This window comes from Pteropus alecto, unplaced genomic scaffold, assembly GCF_000325575.1.
Source record: "Pteropus alecto unplaced genomic scaffold, ASM32557v1 scaffold60, whole genome shotgun sequence".
Classification (NCBI taxonomy): domain Eukaryota; kingdom Metazoa; phylum Chordata; class Mammalia; order Chiroptera; family Pteropodidae; genus Pteropus; species Pteropus alecto.
Genome location: NW_006430726.1, coordinates 2,479,419 through 2,487,197, shown reverse-complemented (window position 1 = coordinate 2,487,197; position 7,779 = coordinate 2,479,419).

Here is a 7,779-nt window from a genome sequence, read left to right as displayed (position 1 = left end):
GTCTGCCCTCTGTTTGTTTCCTGCCTCATTTCATAAAGGATTTGAAGCAGCTCTCAAAAATACATTCAAAATAATAGGACAACAAAATAACTTTTTTAAAAGTTTAGGGCCAGAAATATATGGGTAAGTGACCAGAATTAAATGGAAAGCTAGAATTCCTTAGTGACCTCTTTTCAGAATACTGCTTCTGGAACCATTCTAATCTGCCTTATACTTTATAGCTTAGAATGACATTCTGGGTGTATTTTCTTTTTCATATTATTATATAAGCACTTAGCGTACCTGTCGGCCAGGGAGCAGGGTGTCTCGTACCCAGCCTGGAAGCGTACGGAACTGCAGAGAACCTGTGAGCCTGCTCCACACCACCTCTAAAGCAGAGTCTGATCAGAGTTCTTGGGAGCAGAACATCAATGGTATCTTGTGGAGCTGGGTGAGGTTTCAATACCTGAATGTAGAGAATGATACCTGCTTCCTGCCAGCAGAACCCTGGAGGTGGGAGGCTGGCAGAGCAGGGCACGGAGAGAGGCGCAGCAATAGAGTGAGCCCTTCTGCTGGCATCTGGTGGGGCACGGATAAGCGGGGCCTTCTCCAAGGTTCCTGCATCTCAGTAGACACTGCAGAGTCAACATCGCTGGTACCCCACTCACCTAATAGGGCTCAGGGGTCCCCTCGGTAGGTGGCCGGGTGGGATGGGCCACAGGGCCAGGAATTGGGATGTGTGGGGAGAGGTCAGCCACAGAGTCCACATGCTTATTGCTGAAGGGGTCATGTTCGGGTTCTCCGGGGAACAGACTGTGACAGTCCTCTGTACAGGGTGTTTCTTGGGGTGTGGCCAAGGACGGATGCCTGTGGGAGGGGAGGCGGCAGGGTTGGGCAGAGAGAAGGCAAACAGTGATACGGGCCTAGTAGTCTAAACCAATTGCAGGGTTCAGCTGGTGCTGAAAGTGCCTGTCAGAGCTGGCCTGTTGGTTGAAGTGGCCAGGCCCCCATCCAGGCCTCTAGCAGCCATTGGGCGTGCTGTTGGAGGGGTGTGACTGGTACAAGGTAGCTCTCTGTAGCTGTCCCTGGGGCTGACAGCGCTCCTGCAGCTAGGCAACAGGCCCTTCCTTGAGGGGGGTCTGGGCAGCACTCCTCTGTCCACCACAGAAAGGTCCGAGGCAGAGGTCTCTGTGTGGCTGGGTGGAACTGGTCTCTAGTGATCCCCTCATGGGCCCATGCAAGAGCCTGCCTGTCATGATGGAGGTGTGATGGCCAGTGTTGGCCGAGAGAGCCCACGGACAAGAGGTCAAGCTTCGTATTTCCCCCTAGTTCCAACCTCCGTATCCCAACCCTGGAAGAGCGAAGGCGAAGACTGCAGATGGAGAAGCAGGAGGCTTTGAACTGCCAGTGACACTGAAGTTTTGTTACAGATTTGAGTGGACATTTAGATTCCTGAGAGTTGCAACTATCAACATGGGACTTATTCTTACAATGAAAAGTGACCAGAAAGCCGTGGACTCTTCCTGAGACGGACGTTTGAGGGGAATGAAAGGGCCGACGTAGTCGATGTGAGGCAGTGATAGGAACACGAAGTGGGGTCCCATTAGTGCTCCAAGTGCAGCGTGCTTCCTGGACTGTCCCTCACCCAGGGGGAGCACAGAGCTGCTTAAGTCCTGGGGGCACAGGAGAGGTGGGCCTGCACTCTGCTTGTCATATTCTGGAAGGCTGTGAGCCTACATGGTGACCCAGTTTCTTGCCTCTGTCTGAGCGACGTGGCTCTGATTATAGCGGGTGTGAGGGCTCCGAATGACTGCAAAGTACTTTTCATTCAGACAGAACATGGTGAGAAATGCATTTTCGTTAATGCCCCAATTATCCCAGTCCCAACTAGGACAAAAAAAATGTGTTTTGCCTGCTCCCAGGGACGTGCTATCCGGGTCCTCGGATTGTCCTCTCCCGGAAGTAGCTTTGTGCTCCGCTTGCACAGCTGAGGGGCTGGACTGGGGCCCTTGGAATGGCTGAGGTTCGTCTGCCTCCTTCATAGGGCCCAGGATGCAAAGCCCAGGAAGGAGCCCTGTCTGTTACTCAAAGGCTGGGCACGCCCGTCCCAGGACTCCTGCGAAGAGCCAGGGCTGCTGCAGGCCCACAGTCCCTCTGTCCCTTCTGCCCTGTAGCAGCTTCCGTGCTTCTTGGCCCTCTTCAACCCTAAAATAGCATTTTTGCCTCCTAAACCTCTCTTGAGTGGGCCCTGCCCAACAGTCCTGATTACCGCTGTTCTCCGTCTGACTCTCAAAGGGATTATTCATTCCTCTACCAGCTTCTGGTGGCTCCAGGTGGTCCTTGGCTTATGGCTGCATTACTCCATTCTTTGCCCATGTAGTCACATGGCCTTCTCTTATGTCAGTGGAGTCATATCTCCTGCTCCTTCCATCCCCTCTGCTGGAAACATCCCACATCGCCCCTCGTCCCTCACATCTGCCTCCCGATGCTTACTCTTACTTTGAGCTCAGGCGTCAACTTTCGCAGGCAATGTTTCTCGATTCCTCTTCTCATCACTACCCTCTTTCTCTCTCACCCTCTCTCCCTGCCCCCTCCCACACACAGGTGCCCTTGTTCTGCGGTAGCGCAGGTGGCATTAAAATGGAGTTTTTCTGAATTTTTCTGTAATTAGCCTCTAAGATACTTAGGATAGTTACCAAGTTTTAGACATATTGTATTTGAATATTAATAGATTTTTGAAGAAGGAGGCAGGGGGAAAGATTCTTGAGGAGTAGATTCTTGAGTCATTTGGCTTTTTAACTTAATTTTTGGCTGCAAATTTTAACAATCTGGCTTAATCTACAGTTGGCTGGATATAAGGGTGTAGGAGGACAGGTGATTTAATCAGAACATTTTCTGATTAAAATAACAGGAAAAAAGCTAATACTAATAAATAATGATAATAATAATAATATAACCACACAATGGGCATGCATCTGCGGTCATACTGTTCTCCCAGCCAGGACACCATAGACTGGAGCTGAAGGGAGCAGTGTGAGAGATGTGCTGGATGAGCACCAGCTGTATACAGCAGAGTAGTGCATATACAGTTTTCTTGGAGAATGCTCGTAACAGCCCCGTGGAGGCGGGAGTAGCTGAGGTTCAGGTTGATGCAGAGCTGGGATATCAACCCAGCCCCCACTCCCCTCTCCTCCGCCCCCACCCAGTAGGCTAGGAGGAATGGTTGGCCAGGGAAAGCCCTGCTAAGGGCCCAGAGGACAAGAGCTTCTCACATTTCCTGGGCACCCAGTCAGGCCCACTCTGAGGGTCTCCCCCACTGTGGGCACTAATGCCCGAGGACCTGGGCTTTCCTCCCAGCCATGAATGAGCCATGAGCCCCTAGGGAGCCAGAGCCCCATCATACTCAACCTCCTCTTTGTCCTGAAGGGAAAACTGACATCCCCTGGGGGAAGGGTAGTGTGGCCCGACTGCCAGTGTCTGTGCTCATTTGGGTCTAGACAGCAGGTGTCCTGTAGGCCAGGGCCCCCTGTGACACCACACTGCCCCTCAGCTGACATTTACTTTCGGTAGAAGGGGATTACACAAATCCAAGGTGGTTAAGCTGCCGCAGGGCACTATGGAAATGAGCAGTGCGTTCTGTCTGCCCCTCCCTCCAGCCAAGCCCCAGTGACACCAGGAGGCCAGGCTGGCTTTTCTGGCGCGACTTGTTTGGCCGAATCACAGAGCATGTGCACAATTTAATTTGAACCTGAGTGGGTGAGGGGAGAAGCCAGATTAATTACCAGAACCAATTTCCGAGCCAAGTCAGATGACTGCCCCCCAAATACTGGACCACCAGCGGGGCGGTGGCGGGGTAGGGGAGTGTTACAAGGTCTGCATGTGTCACATGTCTATTAAAATGTGTGCACACTTCAGTGGATAATTTACATAATGCCTGACTCTACAGCTTCTGTACATTTTCATAAATCAGTTCTTTATTTTTATTTTAATCAGTTCATTAATTAATCTGACTAAGCAACAACAATGTACACAGCACCCTCTCTTACAGGTGAAAAAAGTAAAGTCTTCTTTCTGTCTATTTCCTAGTCACTCAGTTTCATTCTCTGGAGAGAATGCTACCATTTTGGGGTACGTCTTTGCAGATATTCAATGCACACACATTTATGTACACATGTCCTGTCATTTTCTACAGAACTTGGTGACTATACTATGTACATTGTCTTCCCCCTGCCTTTATTTCTTACTCAGCAGTATATCCTGGCTTGTGTCAGGGCTGACATTCCATTACATGGATGGGCCGTAATGTCTTTAACTAGTACCCTGTTGATGGACATTTAGGTTTCACTCTTTTACCATTACTCACAGTGCCTCAGTGAGTGTATTTTTGTATACTTGTTACATACATGATAGAATATCTAAGCAGCACTCTCCAACATAGTAGCTACCAGCCACATGTTGCTATTTATGTTTAAATTAATTTGAATTAAACTAAACTTGAGGTCCAGTTCCTCAGTCATGCTAGCCACATCTCAAGCGCCAAAGAGTCACGGGGGCTCACGGCTGCTCTGGCGGCAGATCTAGAGCATTTTCATCGTCGGATGGTGCTGCCCTGTACGATAAGTTCCCGAAAGGGAATTATGAAGCCAGAGGTCTGTACATCTTCAGTGTTGCCATGAATTGCCAACTTTCCCTCTGAAGAGGCTTTTGCTGTTTATACCCCTCCCCGTCAAGTAAGAGCTCGGGGAGGGAGAGCACATGTATTTCAAAACAATTATATGGAATGTTGGGGGGAAAAAAGAAACGTTCCCAGTGTACTGACGCAGGGACATTCTGTTTCTGTGGTCAGTGTCCACGTCGTTTGAGTCAGACACTGCTGTTCCCCACTTAAAATGGGGACACCTGTCAGAGGGAGCCCCATACCGGCTGTCTCTGTCCCTGTCGCCTTGCTGAGATTGCTTCTCCCCAGCTCTCGGCCTCTTCCCTCCCCACTCCCTGAGGGCCAGGGCTCCTCCACACCAACTCCTGGCCCCCACCATCTCGGGGGAGAGTGCCGTGTCCTCATACATTCCCTGTTGCCATGACCCAGCCTTCACCGGAAGACTTGGCATCGGCAGAGTCTCCCCTCCCTCACCTCCCGCTCTCTCCACCCTCCCTCCTTTTGGTGAGTGGTGACCTCCACGTTGCCAAACCCAACGGGCGCTGCCCGGTCCTCATCTTGCTTGAGCACCTAGTTGACCTGTCAGCTGCAGTCTGCACTTCGTCCCTTCCTACTTGAAGTGCTCAACCTTTGGCTTCTGCGAGGCCGTGCCTGCGGTCACGCCGTCCCCATCGCCTTTGCAGTGTTGTCTGCCTCATTCTCTGCTTTTTTTCCTGAGCAGTCTCATTCCCATCTGGCTTTGATTAGCATCATTTGGGGAATGGGGATGATGTATTTTAATTCCCATTTCCTTGATTACTAGGAAGATGGAGCATCTTTTCACAGTTTGCCAGTTTCCAATCCTAAGGACACCCGTGGATCCATTTGATTGTCTTGCCTGCCACCTCCTTTACAAAGCCTTCTCTTCATTCCTTAACACGAAGGGATCATTCTTTCACTCATGTACCAAGACCGTTCGTGCATATCTCATGGAACTTCTTTCTGATTCAGCCACATGCCTGTCTGGCCTCCTTCAACTGTGAGCTTGAGGGGAGTAGTGACAGGGCCATATCTGTTCCCCGAGTGTCCAGCCTGTGTTTGTGCAATAACCTGTGTTTGCTCAGTTCGGTTGAATGGACAATTTCTGCTGTGGCAGTAACTGCTCCATCAGTTTGGGCTGATAATACTGAGATTTAAAAAGCAATGTGTGTACCCAGAATAGGGGAAAAAAAAAAAAAAGGAATAGAGGAGCCCCGGGGAAAGGTATACATGCATTTTTTGATGGGTGTGTCAGAGCCAGGTTGCAGGCAGAGGCGACCTGGTTTCTCCCAATGTGCTGACTGCTATTCTGTCAGCATGTAGGTGCTTCAGTGTTAAACAGGCTTATTTGGGGGCTGACAGTACATCTTGGCATCAGGTGATGCTTTGGCCGAAAGGGAAAACACTGTCTATGCCGAAAGGGGAGAAATTGTATTTGTCTTTTTGAGCACAGAGGAGAGGAGACGGGGGGGAAGCTTCCCTCATATAGCCAGTCCTATGCCACCAGCTTTGAGCTGGCAGAAGCAAAACTGCAGATGCACCTGCAGATGCACCAAAATAATCTGAGGTCCTGCTGCCAGGAAACAAGGAGGCGTGTCATGCAGCTGACGCCAACACACCGTGCGTGCATATAACCGGGACTCAGTGCTAGGTGCTGCCTCTTCTCTGCCTTTGGCAAGTGCAAGTGCACGGCCCTCCAGTGTTCTCAGGACCGAGAGGCTGGCTGCTGAGAGGGCTTGTGGCAGCAGGGATGGGGCAGCTGGAATTTTAGATAATCAATAACTACTTTAATCGGTCAGCCTTTGGTGAAGTCACCTTAGTCTCCCTGAGGAGGGGCTAGTCTTTGTGGGGCCAAGACCTAACAATGGAGAGGTAATACAGCTCAAGAGAGCACAAGTTTCACTGGCGACTCAGAGCCTGGGCACAATAGTGTGCACCGAAAGCTCATAATAAAGTGTGTGTTCGCTGGCCCGCTTTGACAATGGTGGCCCACCCCACCTGGCACCTGGTAACGTTGTGCCAGGCATCTGTTTCTGGGCCCAAGACCATTGATCCTTTAGAGTCCCCAGTGTCCTGTCTGTGCTTGTAGGCTCTCCTGGGACCCTGTGCAGAATCTTCCTTTCCAAAGCCCCCTTGTGGGTAAAATAACACTTTCTAAAACAACGCTGTACAGAGTACTTCACTTTTAGGGGTGACGGAAATCACCTGTGCTTACTGTTCTCCACATGCCCCTTCGGGTCCCTTCTGTGGCCTGGGACGCTGACCCTTCAAGCACCACACCACCTGGTTCCCCTGCCTTCTTCTTGTTGGGTTCAGGCACTGGGGACACCAGCAGGTGATCGGAGGCGGGGCTGGGCTGGGCGAGTCTAGCCTGTCCCTCTGCCAGGCCCTGGTTTTGGCAGAGGCTGCGTCCCTGTCAGGTTCTGGGAACTCTTCCTGCAGGCCATGGGCGGTAAAGGCTTCCTGCTCTTGCTAGCCCTGGAGTGCTCGACAGCCTGCCTGTTGCCCTAGCCCTGCCCACACCTCTGTGAAGAACCTTCATTAAGCCTCTTTTAAACCTTGGAACCTTCTTTTTTCACACTGGCCCTGACAAACTCTCTACCCAAAGGCCAAACCAAATCACAGAGCAATTCTCAAGAGCCCTGTAGTTCTCACGCATTGTGTTTTCATGCAATTTTATGGTGAAATAGTGTTAACTTCTTCCGGCAGTGGCTTTAACACAGCAGCCTCCAGTTGGAGTTTTTCAGTCATTGCTCACAAGTTAACCTTCACTGGCCCTGCCATTGGAAGAGAAAGCAGTAGGGGAACATTTTTTCTTCTAAAATTCTTGTCCAGGTCATGGTCTTTACCCCTTCTTTAACCCTAACGCAGCCACTTCCCTATTTAGGAGAGCATTTGTGAGTTAATTACATTGAGTTCAGGCAGATCACACTGTACCTGGCCGAACACAGAAGGGAACCCCACAGCACCTTCCCTGGGGGGTCGGCCAGCCCTTCCTGTACTCATCCAGGAGGAACAGTGCCTCTATGCACAGGCACCCCTCCTTTCATCCCCCGATGGGGGCCCTCTCTGTCCAGGAGGGGGATCTCAAGCCCTCACCTGTGGTTCCGTGTGGTATCCCTGAA